This window comes from Phascolarctos cinereus, unplaced genomic scaffold (genome assembly GCF_003287225.1).
Source record: "Phascolarctos cinereus isolate Bilbo 61053 unplaced genomic scaffold, phaCin_HiC Scaffold_4;HRSCAF=312, whole genome shotgun sequence".
Taxonomy (NCBI): domain Eukaryota; kingdom Metazoa; phylum Chordata; class Mammalia; order Diprotodontia; family Phascolarctidae; genus Phascolarctos; species Phascolarctos cinereus.
Genome location: NW_027555847.1, coordinates 190,328,644 through 190,347,688, shown reverse-complemented (window position 1 = coordinate 190,347,688; position 19,045 = coordinate 190,328,644). Strand labels below are relative to the sequence as shown.

The following is a 19,045-nucleotide window of genomic DNA, read 5'->3' as shown; positions in this document are numbered from 1 at the left end:
CACTGACGCAGATTGCAATGTTCCTTTGCATTCCATGAAGTGGTTTCCTATAAATCCTCCATGGGATCTGACTAATAGTTTGAAGACATTCTGCCTGTTGCTTTAGTGTTTTAGAGAGACAATCATAATGCTCACTTTTTGTGTACATGTCTAGACCACCTCTTTTGTTAGTCCTTCATATTCTAAATAATATCTTTTATGCTACTTCATTCTCAGTAACTGGCCCTAACCCACCTCACTCATTTTCAAAAGGAAACTCATACATGAGGCATTAACTATGTGGAACTGATCAGAACCTTATCATTGTATACATATCTGGTCTCCAGACTATGAAAGCAATTTTAAGATGGTGAAAGAAAGAACCACAAATGAAACTAGAATTGGAAAATAATATACCATACGTAAGAAGGTTAAAAGGAATATTTTTAGAAAATAGAAGGCTGATGGATAATATGCAGTCATCAGGTATATAAAAGACTTCATTGGGGCAGATGCTTCTTTTTTCTTTTTAACCAAAAAGGAGAGATGATATTTTATTATATATACACTCAAAAGGATTTTTGATTGCATCACTTTGGTTTGGATGTTCATTCCAGTGGTATAGATCTGAACCATCCATTCCTAATCATCCTATTTGACTTTTGTCCATGCTTGATACTTGTTCATCATGGCAAGGAGGAAATATGATGGTAAGAAGAAGATGCCCTCAATTTCCATTGAGGAGCAAAAAGGTCTCAGAGTGAAGCACAGAAAACTCAAGTTAGCTCTAAGGAAGAATTTCTTGGTAGTGAACTATTTTTATTCACAAAGTATAGGCATAAAAGGAAGTTGTTGACCCTCTCTGGAAACTATGAATTGGACTACTGTTGATATTTTGGTTTGCTTCTGCTCAAATTTCAACTAAATGTGCATAACTTGTAAACCTTGATATTAAAAAATAAATGTTTATTAATCATTTATTTTATAATGCTGTATTTCCTCATATATCCCTTCTTTTTCCCATACACCATCTCATATAATCATATAACAAAGTTTTTTTTTTAATAAAAGAAAAAGAAGAGAAAAAAACAACAGTGAAACACATCAAAACAATCTGACAACATATACAATGTTCTGTACCTGTGGAACTCCCACCTCTGCAGAGGAGTGAGGGGGAAGGATTGTGTCATCTCATAACTCTTTTTGGAGATCATGCTTGTTCTTTGTAACCTTTCAAAATTCATTACTCATTGTTTTGTGGTTGTTATTCTTTCCATTTACATTGATGTAGTCTTTGCGTATATTGTTTTCCTGGTTCTGCTTACTTCACTTTGTATTAGTTCATATAAGTCTCCCCAGTCTTCTCTCTCTTCATCATAAGCATCCTTTCTTTCAGCACAATTCATGCAACCCAATTTGTTTAGGCACACCTCCATTTATGGGCATCTACTTTGATACCATAAATAGTTAAGTGCCATTTTTTACAACTTTGTGACTTGATCTATTCCATTTAACAGAATTTTGGAGTCAGAAGGAACCTCAGAGACCATCTAGACCACTCAATCCTAAATAATAATTTCTTTTACAATTTACTTGACAGTGACCTGACTAGAGGTCAGGAAAAACTGAATGCCTCCCAAGGTATCCTATTTCACATTTATATAACTCTGATTATTATGACATTTTCTCTAACATCAGGCTTCACTTTGTCTCTCTGTAACTTCAACCCATCATTCTTAGTACTTCCCTCTAGGGCTAAGAAGACCAAATCTAATCCTTTTCCTACCATGACTGCTCTTGACATACTTGAAAATAGCTATCATGCCTCCTCTAAATCTTCTCTCCTCCAGATTAAACATGCCAGCTCCTTCAACCAATCGTCAATGAGATTGATATTGGGGCTTAAATGGCCTCTATGGTCCCTTTCATCTCTAAAGTTATGATCTTATGATCCTTTCACCAGATTTTTTTTATACCAGCATGATGTCAGCTCAAGAAACTGGTTCAATAAATTCCCTGCAACTTTAAGAGATAGAAAACGAGGATTCTCTTTGTTAAGTGCCATTTCCTAAGTAAAGAAAAGGTGGTATCTGGAGCAACTTGTAGTAATCTAGAAGAGGTAACAAGAAAGGAGGCATTTGTTTTCTTTTACATTTATACTGGTTCTAGCAGAGATGAATATGAATTGTTAACATTCTATTCTCCCCTTAATTCCTAAACCTGAACCACTTAATCCCATGTAGAAAAAGGAAAATTCCTTATATCTGACTCGTTTCCCTGGAAGTTGATGACTTTCCTCCTGCACAAAAGGGTGTAGCAGCAGAGGCACAAGTAAGCATCTGAAATGAGAAGGGGCAACAAGTAACTGGGTTACATTCTCATTAAATGTTTCACAGAGATGGAGCCTAGAATTTAGGAAGTTCACACTCTTACTTAAATTCATTTATCCTTAAAGCTGTCATCTGACATCCTTCATCTCCTTCCCTGGCCTTACATAGGAAACCTCACACTGGTTGAAACGAAGGCAGGATGTCCTCCATACTACCAGAATAGGCTCTCCAATTCGTAGTCCATTGTTATCTAGCTATTAGAGTGGTCCCTGCCTTCGGTTAAATTTATTGCTGTTTGTCAGAAATTGAGCAGATGGATTTGAATTCCTAATCTTCTTGAAAAATGTGCCAAGCAGTTTTTCTTTAGAATATTTTTTAAAAACCAAATCCTTGTTGATGTGTATTTTTTTCTCATTAAAGGCATCTCACTTATCAGTCTGTACTTCAAACCCCTCATTTATTCCTGAATTTTCTGATACCCATCCCTCCGTTTTGGATTCAATAATCCTTCCCCCATTCAGAGACATCTTAAAAGTTTAGGCAAATAAACATAGTTTTTTTAACTGTCAACATGTTGTAAATTACTTGGATGATACTAAAAATATAATAGTTATTTACACTAATTGCTTAAAGATATAGCTAGATTGTATAGTGATCAATCTAGAAATGTCCCAATGGTACTTAGCTTACCATCTCTTATAAGATATGTCCTTGTACTGATCCTCTTGACCCCTGTTACTGAAGCAGGTTTTTAACCCTGTTCAAAATCTGTCCTTATGCTGACTTTTCTAACCCCATTTGCAGGCTTTTTGCAACAGACATTTTTGGAGAACTGATTGTTTTGCTTTTTTCCTCCCCTACTGTCATTTATTTCCTCCTGGTCACTGAAGCTACAGCTACTTTTTAAGGCCAATCTTTCCTTTGTGCTATCAACACACCTGTCTTGGAACTTTTTGCTACTATGAAGTGTCCTATTTTCTTCTCTCATCAGACACTGGAGAATTTCCCTTATACTAAAGGTCAGGCTCACAGGTCTGTAGTTTTCCCTGTTCTTCCACAGCTACCTTTTTTAAATGGCAGCAGCACATTAGCCCTTCCTTGTCTCTCCTGTCTCTCCTGTCAGTGTGGAGGTAAAAACCCCTCCCTCCTAGTGCTTTCATTACTTTTGACACCAATTTAGGAATTCCACATGCTAGTATATGTCTCAAAAGCTTCATTGTGTTGATGCTTTTTTTAAAAAAAATTCTTAATTATAGCTTTTCTTTCCAAGGGAATAATATTCACTAGATTCAGTTGAATTCCACAAATATTTATTAGGTATCTCTAATATTCTAGGCACAGGAGAAATAACTCAAGGAGCTTACAAACTAGTAGGAGGAGAGTGATATGTATACAAATAAATATAATACAAGTGAGAATGAGGTAAGTGCATGGAAAGTCCAACAGAGGTAGAACAGATTTAGGAAAGGAGTTTAGGTAGTAGGGGTACTAGCACAGTTACTTAATGCTATTTTACAAGTGACCTTGAGCAAGTCACCACCTCTCTGGGGATTTCCTCTTCTGTATACCGAGAGGACTAAACTACATGGTCTCTGAGGTAATTTTCCAACATTAAATTCACGATCCTTAAGAAAGGTCTTACAGAGAAGAACTTGTGGCCAACATAGGAAATGAAGATTGGGACACAGGAACCCTCAAACCTCATGTACCATCTTTGGTCCCTGTTATTTGATAAGAATACGTATTCTTCTGGAGCAAACGGAGTTGCTTTTATTAGGGCTTCAGATTGATCAGAAATCAGTGATGTAACTACCTGAAAAGATAAATTCAAGAGGAGTAAATTTGCTTCTGGACAAAGTTTGGGAAACAGAGATGCCAGTGATCAGCCTTCAAAGAGAGAATCTATCCACAATGGGTGGATTTGGACCTAGAAAGGGTTTTGGAAACAGGTTTTTCAAGTAACAAATTTGAAGAAGGTAATAGCTGTAGCTGTTGGAGAGAATCTAATGATGATGAAAATAATTAGATAAGGTGCAGAGGATTCACCAGGAGTGATGGTTATCAAGACAGAAATGATTCAGAAGCTTCAGGGTCATCAAGAAGAGGTAGATGTGACAGTTTCCAAGGTTGCCCTCAAGGAGTTGGTGTAACTCACAATAGTGAATCTGAATGGGAGGATGGGCCTCAATTCCCTGGTGGATTTTTTTTTTAATTCAAGAAGAACAGAAGTAGTTGATCAACAATTTTTGAGGCAGAAGTGTTGGAAGAGAATTCAATAAAGAAGAAACACTTGGAAATCAGAGGCTGAAGGAGAAAGTGGTAACTTTCAAGGACCAAAAGTAAACTATGTACCATCTGCCCGACCTGAAAATGAAGAATCCCATCTTTGCACACTACCAGACTGGCATAAACTTTGACAAAAATGATACTATTCTTATGGAAATATCTAGGCATGATGCTTTGCCAGCAATGGTCACTTTTGAAGAAACAGATATCTGTCAGACACTCAATAACAATATTACTAAAGCTGGTTATACCAAATTTACTCCTGTGCAGAAATACAGTATTCCTATTATACCGTCAAGGTCTAAGAAAACTGCAGCTTTTCTTTTGCCATTTTTGGCTCATATGATGTGGGATGGAGTAACTGCTAGTCATTTTAAAGATCAACAAGAACCAGCATGTATTATTTTTTGCTCTAACTTGAGAGTTGATCAATGAGATTTTCCTGGAAGCAAGGAAATTTTCTTTTGGGACTTATATAAGACCTGTTGTAATCTAGGAGGGAACACAATTGGAACATTTTATGTACAATGCCAGGAAGGCTAATGGACATTTTAAGTAAAGACTAGATTTAGGCAGGTCAGATATTTAGTCTTGGATGAAGCTAACTGAATGCTTGTTTTGATCCTGAAATGAAGAAGCTAATTTCCTTTCCAGGAATGCCACTGAAAGACCATTGCCAAACCCTGGTATTTAGTGCCACTTTTCTAGAATAAATTCAAAGGTTGGCTGGAGAATTTTTGAAAAAATGACTGTCGTGATTGAATGAGTGACTGGAGCATGTGGTGATGTTCAAGAGACTGTTCTGCAAATTGGCCAATACTCAAAATAAGAGAAGCTTATTGAAATTCAATGAAACTGGGGGCAACTAGGTGGTGCAGTGGATAGAGCAGCAACCCTGAACTCAGGGCCTGAGTTCAAATCCGGCCTCAGACCAAACACTTGACACTTACTAGCTGTGTGACTCTAGGCAAGTCACTTAACCCCAATTACCTAAAAACAAAACAAAACAAAAAGAAATTCAATGAAACATAGGTGAGGAAAGAAAATGATGTTTGTTGAAACTAAGAAAAAAGCAGATTTTATCACAACCTTTCTTTGTCAAGAAAAAATATCAATGCATATTCATGGTACTTGGGAACAGAGAGAGAAAGCAAGCTCTTGGGAATTTTTAATATGAAAAAGGCCCAGTCCTTGTTGCTATTTGAGTAGCTGCCAGAGGGCTAGATTTTGAAAATGTTCAACATGATATTAATTTTAACCTTCCTTCAACCACTGATAAATATGTTTAGCAGACTGGATGTGCTCATCACTGTGGTAATATTGGCAAAGCTATTTCTTTCTTTGATCTGGAACCAAATAGCCATCAGTACAACCTTTAGTAAAAGTACTGTTAGATGCTCAACAGGACGTCCTGCAAGGTTGGAAGAAATTGCTTTCAGTACATTTGTCCCTGGCTTCAATGGTAGTACTTCAAGGGGAAATATATTTGCCTCAATTTATACTCAAAGGAGTTACCAAGGCAAGGGCAGCATAAACATTGTAATGAACATTGTAGGGTTTTCTGTCTACATAAGCTCCAAATCCAATAGATGGTGAATTATGGGATTAAAGCCAAAATCCTTCAAGTTCCAGATAACTGTATCATGATGTAGTGAAGATGATTTTGAGTTTTGAGTTTTAAAGGAAGTTTGACAGTCTGTTGGTAACTCCCTGTCCATCCTGTAATCCTCCCCCTCTTCCTTAGAAAAACAAAAACCAAAAGAAGCCTTTATTGGCTAATTATGGGAAATGCTAAATGTTGAAATGTTGCAGTTACTAACACAAATGGTGTTTACTAGAAAGATTTAAACATTCTAAATGTCAACTTTACCTCTATTTTATTATTTAGGAGTTTGACATGTTTCATATCTATATTAAATCTTAAGACTATTAATAGTTTTTTTTAGCCTATAAAATAAGCAAGGAGATGTGAAGCAGTTTTTTGTTGTAAAAATTATTGGGTCCTTTTTATTTTTCCTTAAAAGAAACCTTAAAGCAATAATATGACCATATGATTATAAAATAATTTACATAAGGCAAATTTAGTGATTTTGATTTAGACGATTAAATATATGGTGAAGTTTTTTTAAATACTTGAAATATGATTTCTGTGTAGCAGATGATATGACAAATGCTATTATTTTTTGTAGTCTCTAAACTTTTCTTGTAAGTGTACTGAAAAGCCCAAACACAAATTCTTTTTAAAAAGAAAGACAGAAAAAAGAAGGAAAGAAAGAAGTGCTATATAAAAGAGGGTGGCACACTAGCTGGTCCTTGAAGGAATGGAAGGATTATAGTAGGTGAAGGTGTGGGAGAGAGACTGTGACTGCATGAATGCTGGAGAGGGCAGGACAATATTGGTGGCTATCTCCTGATTCACTTTGGCTAGAACATTAGAACACATGCTAGGAAATATTGTGAAATAAGCTACTAGCAGTAGCTTGAGGCCAAATTATGGAAAGTCTGAAATGACAGGATATGGAGTTTACATTTTAATTTCTCTAGGTAATTGTGGAACCAGTGAATATTTTTGAACAGAGGAATGACATGACTAGGCTTGTGCATTAGGAAGATAACTTTGGCAGTGGTGGAAAGGATGAATTAGGTAGGAAGGTTACTTGGTGGCAGAGAGGCCAGTTAGAAGGCTATTAAAATTGTGCAGATGAGAAGTAATGAAGAGCTGAAGTAGGATAGTAGCAGTGAGAGTGGAAAGGTAGTGCTAGCTGTAAGAGATACTGGAGAAGCAGGATCATTTATGTTGTGGTGAGAATGGATACTGGTAGACCTGGAGATGTATAAGTTGACCCAGCCACACTCCCACAACACCAGTCAGGACTGTTCTGAAGAAGCTATGGTGCAGAGTAGGGAAAGATTTGGCACCCAAATATAGGCCCCTTGAGCAAAAAGAATATTAAAGTGTTGGTTTCTTTTTTTCCAGAGGGGAGCTCCTGAGACCCCAGGGCTTTTACTTGCTTTTATTTTCATGAAATGCTTTTTAACCACCTTGGAGATTGCTTTTACCTAGAGATAGCTGAATATATATTTTATTAAAGGGAATATTTATTTGAACCCTCAGACTCTGGGTAATCTATTTTACTAGATGCAGATCTTCAACTGGAACATACGCTATTATGCTTCAGTAGTTTCAGAAGCTCCTCAATGTATATATTTGCCTCTCTGATAGAGATTTTGATCCATCCAAACTCCTAAAAAAGTTGTTTAGGCTCATTGTTTACACTTCTCTCACTTCTCAACTCTTTGGAATCTGGTTTCTGACATCATCACACAACTGAAATGGGTCTCTCTAAATTTACCAGCTGTTTCCTAATTGTGAAATCTAACAGCCAGTTCTCCATTTTCATGCTTCTTGACCTCTTTACAGCATTTGACACTGTTATCCACCTTCTCCTCCAGGATACCTGCTCCTCTCTAGGTTTTTGTGATACCATACTCTCTCTTGGTTCTCTATATGTCTAACTACTCCTTTTTAGTGACCTTTGCTGTGCCAATAGTCATATTCCCTGCCCCTAACTGTGGTCTTTGTCCTAGGCCTCCTTTTCTTTTTTTCTACTCCCGCTCTTTTGGTGAACTCATTATCTCCTATAGTTTTCATTATCATTTCTATGAAGATCACTCACAGATCTATATATTAGATCCAGTCTCTCTCTGGAGCTGCAGTTTGGCATCATCCACTACCTATTAGATATTTCAAACTGGATTGTCCCATAGGGCATCTCAAAGTCAACATGGCCAAAACAGATCTTATCACCTTTCCTTAAAAACCCTCCTTCTTTCCAGACTTCCCTATTTCTATTAAGGGCATCATCATTCTTTCAGTTAACCAGGTTCAAAACCTTGGAACCATCCCTGACTTCCCTTACCTTTATCCCCTTCACATCCAATAAGTTTCCAAGTCTTTTTCATTATACCTCCATGACATATTTCACATCTCTTGCTCTCTCGTCATTCACAAGACCACTACCAGATATTCATTACCTCTCACCTGGTTTATTACAGTAACTTCCCTGTTAGTCTTCCTTCCTCCGATCTCTTCCCAGTCCCAAATGGTTTGTCACATATCTACCAAAGTAATAGTCCTAAAGTACAGGTCAGACTGTCATTTTTTGTCATTCCCCTGTATAATAAACTCCAGTTTTTCCCTATTACACCTGGGATCAAATACAAATTACTATGACATTTAAAGTCCCTTACAACCTGGCTCCAACCTGCATTTTCAGCATGATTACATATGACTCCTCTTCATGTAGTCTGTAGTCCAGCCAGATTGGTCTTTTTTTCCCTATTCCTCACATGTGATATTCTATCTCCACTGTATATGCCTTTATATTAGCTATGCCCTATGGCTGGAATGTACTCTCTCCTTACCTCTACCCCTTAGAATCTCTAATTTGCTTCAAAAGCTCAGCTCTATTATATAAGGCCACTATTCCTAATCTTCCTAGTCTTTCCGTAAATTACCTTGAATTTACTTTGTAAATATTACTTTGTAAATATCCAGCCATATCACCCACCTACTCAATAAATTTTACTGGCTCCCTATCACCTCTATGATAAAATACAAAATTCTGTGTGGCATTTTAAAGCTCTTCATAACCTAGTCCCCCCTACCTTTACAATCTTCTTATACTTTATTCCCCATCACATACTCTCTGATATGGTGACACTTGCTGTCTTGTTGTTCCAAAAATAAGACACTCCATCTCTGGACTTTGGGCATTTTCTTTGGCTATCCTCCAAGCCTAGAATATTCTTCCTCTTAATCTCTGCCTTCCTGCTTTCCTAGCTTCCTTTAGGTTCCAGCTGAAATCTCATTTTCTCCAGGAAGCATTTCCCAACTACTCTTAATTCTAGTACCTTTCTTCTTTTAATTGCTTCCTATTTTCTACATATAGCTTGTTTTTATATATTTGTTTGCTTATTGTCTTCTCCATTAGAATGTGGGCACTTTGAGGTCAAGGACTTCCTTTTTGCTTCTAGCACTTAGCATAGATCTTCGAACATGATGGGCATTTAATAAATGCTTATTGACTCTCTGACTACTTAAATATGCATATGCTGGGGGCAACTAGGTGGCACGTGGATAGAATACCAGCCCTGAAGTCAGGAGGACCTGAGTTCCAATCCAGCCTCAGACCAAACACTTATCTGTGTGACCCTGGACAAGTCACTTAACCCCAGTTGCCTAAAAAAATAAAAATTAAAATAAAAAAAATGCATATGCTGTTTTCCTCTGGAGTTTATTGAATAAGGGGAGTAACATGGTCAAACCTGTGTTTTAGGATAATAACTTTGATAGATATGTAATCACATAGGGAGATTAGGGAGAACTTGACTTAGGGAAGCCAAACAGAAGGCTATTACAATAGTCAAGGTGTGATGAGGTAGGCCTGCCCCAGAGTTGTGGCAGTGTCAGAGAATAAAAAGAAGTTATTTATGAGATATTACAAGGGTAGAATCAACAGCGCTTGGAAACAGATTGAGCATTGGGGGTGAGAGAGAATGAGGAGTCAAGAATGACACCTACATTGCAAACTTGGATGACTGGGAAGATAGTAATACCCTTGACAACAGTAAGAAAGTTAGGAAAAGAGAAGGTTTTAGGGGGAGAGATAGTGAGTTCAGTTTTGAGCATATTGAGTTTAAAAGGTCTATAGGGCATCCAGTTCAAGATGTCCAATAGGCAGTTGAAGATGCAAGACTACAGGTCTAGAGAATGGTTAGGTCTGAATAAATAGACTTGAGATGATAATTAAATTCATGGGAGCTGATGAGATCACCAAGAAAAATGGTAGAAAAGGAGAAAAGAAGGCCTTGGACAGAGCCTTAGGGAATATCCATGATTATTAGGTGTGATTTGAATAAAGATCTAACGAAAGAGATTGAAAAGGAATGGTAAAACAGGTTAGGAGAGAACAGGGAGACAACAGTGTCACAAAAACCTGGAGAGAAGGGAGTGTTGAGAAGGTGGTTAATAGTGTCAAAGATTAAAGGAAGGTCAGGAAGGATGAAGACTAAAAAAAGGCCAGTAGATTTGGCAATTAGGAGACCATTGATAACTGGAGAGAGCAGTTTCAGTTGAATGATCAGGTCAGAAGCCAGATTCTAGAGAATTAAAAAGAGAATGAGAGGAAAGAAATGAGACAACGATTGTAGATGGCATCTCGAGGAGTTTGGGGACCAAAGGGAGAATCAATAAAAGATCGTGCTTCTTGACCTCTTTACAGCATTTGACACTATTATCCACCTTCTCCTCCAGGATACTTGCTCCTCTCTAGGTTTTTGTGATATCATACTCTCTCTCAAGTGAGGAGTTTTCAAGGATAGGCAAGACATGGATATGTTTGTAGGCATCAGGGAAACAACCTGTTTCCTATTTGTACGTATTTGTTTGCTTATTGTCTTCTCCGTCAGACCGTGAGCACTTTGAATGCAAGGATTGGTTTTTTTTTGCCTCTTTTTGTATCCATAGCACATAGCAGGCATTTATTAAATTCTTATTACTTGCCTGCCTGACTACATATATGTGTATATTTTGTTTTCCTCTGAAGTTAATTGAATAGGGGAGTAACATGGTTAGATTTGTGCTTTAGATAGTAAACAGAGAAACTTAATGATTGTAAGAGAAGGAATGGGAGAGGGAACAAGTGCTAGAGAAGATAGGGTAGAATGGGATCACTTGTGCATGTAGAGGAGTTTGCCTTGGCAAGAAGGGCCACCTCTGCATGGGACCTGAGTCTTAAAAGAAGAAAAGGACTCTATGAGTGGTGGTAAGGAGGAAGTGAATTTCAGGCAGGTGGGGCAGCTAGTGCAGAAGCACAGAATGAGAGATGGAGTGTCATTGAATGAAGAACAGAGAGAAAGACCTTTTGTCCAAATTGCAGAGTTTGGAGGTTGAGTTATGCCCAGTGAGACTGGATAGGTAAGTTTGGGCCAGGTTATATAGAACACTAAAAGATAGTCAAAGAATATTTTATTTTATTCTCTTGTTATTCTGTTGGTCATTCTTTGTTTTTGAAGAGGACCAATGACATCACAAGGGTGATGTCTTGATTTTCAAGTGAATTGGATTTAAGTGATGCAGAGCTGCACCAAGTCTTTAGTCTCAATTTCTTCTCTAGAGTCATCAAAGTCCAGTGGCAAGACAAAAATCAAGACAACTGGCAATGGCCTGGGATGCAGTGGATGACCTTGGCCTTCCAATAACTTCAAAACCATTGGTATTTATTGACTAAGGTTTTTAATTATTTATATGTATATAATTATCATTTTTTTCATTCAAGCTTATTAAGAAACTAATTTCTCAATAAGGACAATTCAAGTTTGACTGTCTTTTGAGATGTTGACTCCATCTGCTTCTTCCTGGGAAACTCTAGGATTATATTAGAAATCAAAGCTCTTTTACCATCTTATAAAGATGAGCACATGTCATTGCTGATAATATGCTTCAGCCTGATTCCACCCACTTTACCTTCCTAATTCTCAGTTACCTTATCTACAAAATGAGATGAATGGACCAGATGGCCTCCAAATGTCTTCTAGCTTTAAATCAATGAAAGTTTGTTTTATTTGAAAAAATTTTTTTGAAAATCCATTTTGTCCTTTGGGTCAATTTAGCTTCCTTTGATATTGTAGCATTGTATGATTTTTAGCAATATACTGACACCCAGAGAATACCAGTGTTAAGAAATTATAAAGAAACTGGAAATAATTCTCTTTTATTATAGTACTAAAGGTCTGTTTTCTATGCTCTAAAATGATAGTTTTATGATTTCTAGTAGGCACAGAATAAAAAACTGACATCATGACAACTTCCATTGTGCTGAAACAATTCTTTAAATTTGAATCTTTATTTAATTGAAGTATCATAGAATCTCAGAACTGGAAGGAACCTTAGAGATCTTTTGTTCAATAATCTCATTTTATAAAAAGAGAAAGTAATTTGTATAAAAGTCAGACTTATAGGAACTGATGCAAAGTGAATTGAGCAGAACCAGGAGAACAGTGTACAAAGCAACAGCAAGATTATAATGATGGTAAACTGTGAAAGACTTCGATACTTTGATCAAGATAATGACCCATGACAATTCCAAATGACTCATGATAAAAAATACTATGCACCTTCAGAGAAAGAACTGATGAATTCAGTGCAAATTGAAGTATATTTTTTCACTTTATTTTTCTTGCTCTTTTTGTAACATGACTAGTATGGAAATATATTTGGCATGGTTTCACTTGTATAATTGCTATCATATTACTTGCCTTCCAATGGGTGGAGATGGGTCAGGAGAGAGGGAGAGAATTTGGAACTAAAATTCTTTTAAAAGAATGTTAAAGAGGGGCAGAGCCAAGATGGCTGAGTAAAAGCAGTGACTTGCTTGAGCTCTCCCCCAAACCCCTCCAAATACCTGTAAAAAATGGCTCTAAACAAATTCTAGAGCATCAGAACCCACAAAAAGATAGAATGAAACACATTTCCAGCCCAAGATAACTCGAATGGTTGATTAGAAAAGTCTATCATGCCAGGCTGAGAGAGAAATACGGTTCAGCATGTACATGCATGAAGGCAAAGACCAGGCCTCAGTGAACCTGGAGCAGGCCTCAGAGGACTGAATCATGGGCAGCTGTGGTGGTTTCCAGACTTCTCAACACACAAACACCAAAGAAGGTCAATAGGAAAAGTCTGTGACCACAGGAGAGAGGGTCCCAGGCCCAGTCTTGGAGCAACCCTGGGGTGGCTTCTGGAACTTCTGAGAGGGAATCAAGTGGCTTATCAGAGGGGGACTTTGCTGGTGCTGAGGCAGGATTCTCTTGCTTTGCCTGTTCTTGGATCTGGGTCACAGTTCTGAGTGGCTGTCCTGGGGCAAGTAGGAGTGCTGGTATGCTAGAGGTTGTAGTGGTGGTGAAGGCAGAATTCCCCTCACAGTTTCAAGGCAGAAAAGAAAAGAGTGCTTGTGGTCACTTATAGACCAGAGCACAGGCAGGAAAGGAGTAAACACATCACCTTTGATCATACCTTGGAAGAACTGAAAACATACAGGTTCCTAGAAGTATCTCTGAAAACAGCTGCACAAAACCACCGAAGTTTGGGACAGTACATCCTCCACAATGAAAGCAGACCCATAATTTAACAAAGAGTTTAAAACTCAAGAAACTGTCTGAGATCATGAGCAAACTGCAAAAAAAGTCAGATGATAGAATCTTTCCTTGGTGACAAAGAAGATCAAAATATACAACCAGAAGAAGACAACAAAGGCAAAGCTCCTACATCCAAAGCCTCCAAGAAAAATATGAATCAGTCCCAGTCCATGGAAGAGCTCAAAAAGGATTATGAGAAGCAAGTAAGGGAAGTAGAGGAAAAACTGGGAAGAGAAATGAGAGTGATGCAAGAAAATCATGAAAAACAAGTCAACAGCTTGCTAGAGGAGACACAAAAAATACTGAAGAAAATAACACCTTAAAAAAAATAGCCTAACCCAAATGTCAAAAGAGGTCCAAAAAGCCAATGAGGAGAAGAATGCCTTCAAAAGCAGAATTGGCCAAATGGAAAAGGAAGTCCAAAAGCTCACTGAAGAAAATGATTCCTTAAAAATTAGAATGGAGCAATTGGAAGCTACTGACTTTATGAGAAATCAAGACACTGTAAAACAAAACTAAAAGAATGAAAAAATAGAAAACAATGTGAAATATATCATTGGAAAAGCAACTCACCTGAAAAATAGATCCAGAAGCGATTATTTCAAAATTATTAGACTATCTGAAAGCCATGATCAAAAAAAGAGCCTATATATCATCTTCAAGAAATTATCAAGGAAAACTGCCCTAATATTCTAGAACCATAAAAATAGAAATGGAAAGAATACACCGATCACCTCCTGAAAGAGATTCCCAAAGGAAAACTCCTAGGAATATGTTAGCCAAATTTCAGAGTTCCCAGGTCAAGAAATAAATGTTGCAAGCAGCCAGAAAGAAACAACTCAAGTACTGTGGAAACACAATCAGGATAACACAAGATTTAGCAACTTTTACATTAAAGTACCAGAGGGCTTGGAATATAATATTCTGCAGGGCAAAGGAGATAGGATTACAACCAAGAATCACCTACCCAGCAAAACTGAATATAATCCTTCAGGGGAAAAAATGGACATTAAGTGAAATAGAGGACTTTCAAGCATTCTTGATGAAAAGACCGGAGCTGAATAGAAAATTTGACTTTCAAATACAAGACTGAAGAGAAGCACGTAGAGGCAAACAGGAGAGAGAAATCATAAGGGAATTATTAAGGTTGAACTATGTACATTCCTACATGGAAAGATGATATCTGTAACTCATGAGATCTTTCTCAGTATTAGGGTAGTTGGAGGAAAAAAAATTACATGTATAGATAGATTGATAGATAGAGGGCACAGGGTGAATTGAAGATGAATGGGTGATATCCAGAGAATAAAATTAAGGGGTGAGAGAGGATTGTACTGGGAGAAGGAGAAAGGGAGAGATAGAATGGGCTAAATTATCTCACATAAAATAGACAAGGAAAAGGCTTTTACAGTGGAGGGGAAGTAGGGGGAGGTGAGAGGAAATGAGTGAATATTATTCTCATTGGATTTGGCTTAAGGAGGGAATAACATACACACTCAATTGGGTGTGGCAAAGTGTCTTGCCCTACAGGAAAATAGGGAATAAGGGGATAAGAGAGCAGGGGGATGACAGAGGGGAGGGCAGATTAGGGGAGTGGGTAATCAGAAGCAAACACTTTTTAGGAGGGACAAGGTCAAAAGAGAAAATAGAATAAATTGGGGTGGGATAGGATGAAGGGAAATATAGTTAGTTTTCCACAGCATTACTACTATGGAAGTGTTTTGCATGACTACACAAGTATAATATGTATTGAATTGCTTGCCTTCTCAATGAGAGTGGGTACAGAGGGAGGAAGGGAGAAAATTAGGAACCCAAAGTTTTAAAAATAAATGTTAAAAATTTTTTTTCAAATGCAACTGGGAAATAAGATGTACAGGCAATGGGGTATAGAAATCTGTCCTGTCCTACAGGAAAATAGAGGAGGAAAGGGGTGAGAGAAGTGTGGGGGAGAGATAGAAGGGAGGGCAGATTGGGGAAAGGGCATTCAGAGTGCATGCAGTCTTGGGGTTGGGGGAGGGATGAGATGTGGAGAAAATTTGGAACTCAAAATCTTGTTGAAGTGAATGTTGAAAACTAAAAATAAATAAAATAATGAATCTTAAAAAAAAGAATGTTAAAAACAAATAAGTAAATAATGTTTAAATATACATATGTAAATACATACATACATACATACTTAAAGCACTACATGGAACATGGAGTTAAATATTCAGATAAATGATATAGTCTATAGATGTTGCAAGGGTTCAGAAAAGAGAGGGGATGATGTGAGATGGGTTGTCAGAGAAATATCCCTGGAGCTATCTGAGCTGAACTTTGAAGGATAAATAAGATTTGGATAGAGAGAAGCATGTGGCAAGGCAACCTCTTTACCTTGGAAGGGAGAGGGAGCCTTTTTTCCTTTGGTACTAGGGGTGGAAGCAGGTAGCGAAAGAACACACTACCAAGAATAAAGGGTTTGTTTAGGGAATAGTGGGGGTTGAGTTTGGTAAAATTAGGGTGGTATCAGCTTAAATCATTTAAGAGACCACCAAATTTGAGCTGGACTGTCCCCTATGCCTACACAATCAATCAAGTCAATCAGCAATCACTTATTAAGTGCCTATTATGTGCTAGGTACTATCCTAAGCAATGGTGATTCAAAAAGAGGCAAAAGAGAGTCCCTGCTATTGAGGAGCTTGCAATCATTAGTCTGTCCTTAACAAGAGTAGAACTCAAGGCTTGATGTTCCTAATTTTTGGTTCTTTCCTCTGCTACTGTATCCAGGGCATAACTGAACATTAATTCTTGCACTCTTTCTGTAGCTCAGTCAATATCTTTCCTGTAGCAAAAGTCAAAATTCAATTCCTTTTAGAACTGTTACTCCTGCCTTAGCCCACTCCAATGAGGTTGTACATTAAGATTAAAGAAGAGTCATTTTGAAAGTGTCTTTATAAAAATTGTCACTAGCCACTTAGCCAAACTATGAGAATTTTTTTTGTGTTGTCTATACAGATAGTTTCTTAAGGAGAGAAATTTTTATATCAAACCATCGACTGTAAGCTCCATGAAGACAAGAACTGTGTCTTAAACTTCTTATCTTTCTGTAGGATTTAGGACAGTACTCTGTACTTGGTAGGAGTTTAATAAACCATTGTTGAATTGGATAGTTTTAAACTGAATACCACCATAGAATCAGAGCTTAGAGGGTTTTTTCCTTTTTAAAAAATACTATGCACTTTCCTTCATTACAACTTACTCTTCTAGCAGACACCCTTAGGGAAGATTACTAACCTGCTATGCAGCCCCAAAATGTTTGAAACCACCTGAATTGTTTCAGCTGTCTGTGAAGAACTAAGATCCCAAATTAGAGTTCGACTGTCCTCTCTGCCTACTCATTAGTATGTCCTTAACAGAAAAAAGGAAAGTTTCTGTTCTGCTACCCTGATGGCTTAGTGGCAGCTGATATAGGTCATTGCCTTTCGTTTCCTTGTGTAATCTGGGTAGCTCAGAATAATACCTGCTATTGGAAACCAAGAGGGATGGATAGAGTACATAGTGGTTAGAAATGTAATTTTCCTTGGCTTATAAAGAAATCAAAGGTTTCTCAAAGAATATTTCTATCTAATTCATTCATTCAGTTTGTCTTTAATAAGTAAGGTAGGAATTTGCTTTGTTTTTTCCCAGGCTCACTTAACAGAACAGAGTATGGGGGAGGTACTGGGGCAAAATAAAGATGTTTCAGGAACACAGTCAATATAGATGTCATAATGACACAGAAATAATGCTATATGTTAGATGTTTCTGACTGCAGGAGCCCTTTCTTGTGGGCAACAGAAGAGGCATTTGCTTGCTCACTACCATATGAAGGGCTTGGTTAAATGAGATTCTGGACGGAAGTTTCAATTTATAAACTGAAGAAGAAAGGCTTAATTTATATTTTTAAAATCTATGAAATCCTTTACTAGATCAGATTCATATTCCATATCCTCCATGAGTTTTAGTGTCATAAGCTAGGCACCATTTCAATTCAGGGTACTGTGAGATATATACTGTGAAAAATGATGAATATAGAGGTGGAGCCAAGATGGCTGAGTGAAGGCAGGGACTCTCCTAAGCTCTGGCTGAGTGAAGGCAGGGACTCTCCTAAGCTCTCCCCCAAACCCCTCAAAATACCTTTAAATAGTGACTAAACAAATTCTAGAGTAGCAGAACCCCCAAAAAAGATGGAGTGAAACAATTTTCCAGCCCAAGATAACTTAGAATGTCCACAGGAAAGGTCTGTTGCACTTGAGTGAGAATGGAGCACAGTCCAGTGCAGGCCAGGGCAAAGCAGATAGGACCCCAGCAAACCAGGAACAGGCCTTCAGAGCCACTGAATCAGCAGCAACAGCAGCTTCTTCCAGTGCTCTTTGCCCACAGACAGTAAGGGGATCTAACAACTGATCAGAAGGAGATTATAGGGATCTCTTTGCTAGCACTGACGCAGGATTCTGTTTCTCTGCCCATACTCATATATAGGTCACAGTCCTGGGTGGCAGTCCCAGGGTGAGGAGGAACAGTAGCATACCAGAGCTTGCAGCCACAGTGGAGTAAAGACCCTCTTTACAGTTCCATGACAGAAAAGAGTGCTTGTGGTCACTTACAGAAAAGAGCATAGGCCAGGAGAGTAGTAAACACACTTCTCCTTAGATCATACCACCTTGGAAGAACAGAAAACTTACAGGTCCCTAGAAGTATTTCTGAAAACAGCTGCACAAAACCCCTGAAGCTTAGGACAGTGTGCCTCCAACCCTGGAAACAGAGCCCTACTTTAACAAAGGGTTAAAAGTCAAGAAATAAACTGGAAAAATGAGCAAGCAGAAGAAAAAAAAAATCTGGCCATAGAAAGTTAATATGGTGAAAAGGAAGATCAAAACACACACTCAGAAGATAATAAAGTCAAAGTTCCTGCATCCAAAGCCTCCAAGAAAAGTATGAATTGGCCTCACACCATAGAAGAGCTCAAAAAAGGATTTTGAAAATGAAGTAAAAGAAGTAGGGGGAAAATAAGGAGGAGATATGAGAGTAATGCAATAAAATCATGAAAAACAAGTTAACAGCTTGGTAAAGGAAACACATGAAAATATTAAAGCAAATAACACCTTAAAAACTGAACTGACCAAATGGTAAAAGAGGTACAAAAAGCCAATGAGTAGGAGAATGCCTTGAAAGGCAGAATTGGCCAAATGGAAAAAGAGGCACAAAAATTCACTGAAGGAAAAAAAAAAACTCCT

The 19,045-nt window shown here is 37.7% G+C and overlaps 1 pseudogene; it reads left to right on the top strand.

Annotated features, from left to right (window-relative positions):
- Nucleotides 1–667: 667 nt before the first annotated feature.
- On the top strand, nucleotides 668–6,204 carry LOC110196664 (putative ATP-dependent RNA helicase DDX4; annotated as a pseudogene).
- The last annotated feature ends 12,841 nt before the right edge of the window (nucleotides 6,205–19,045 follow it).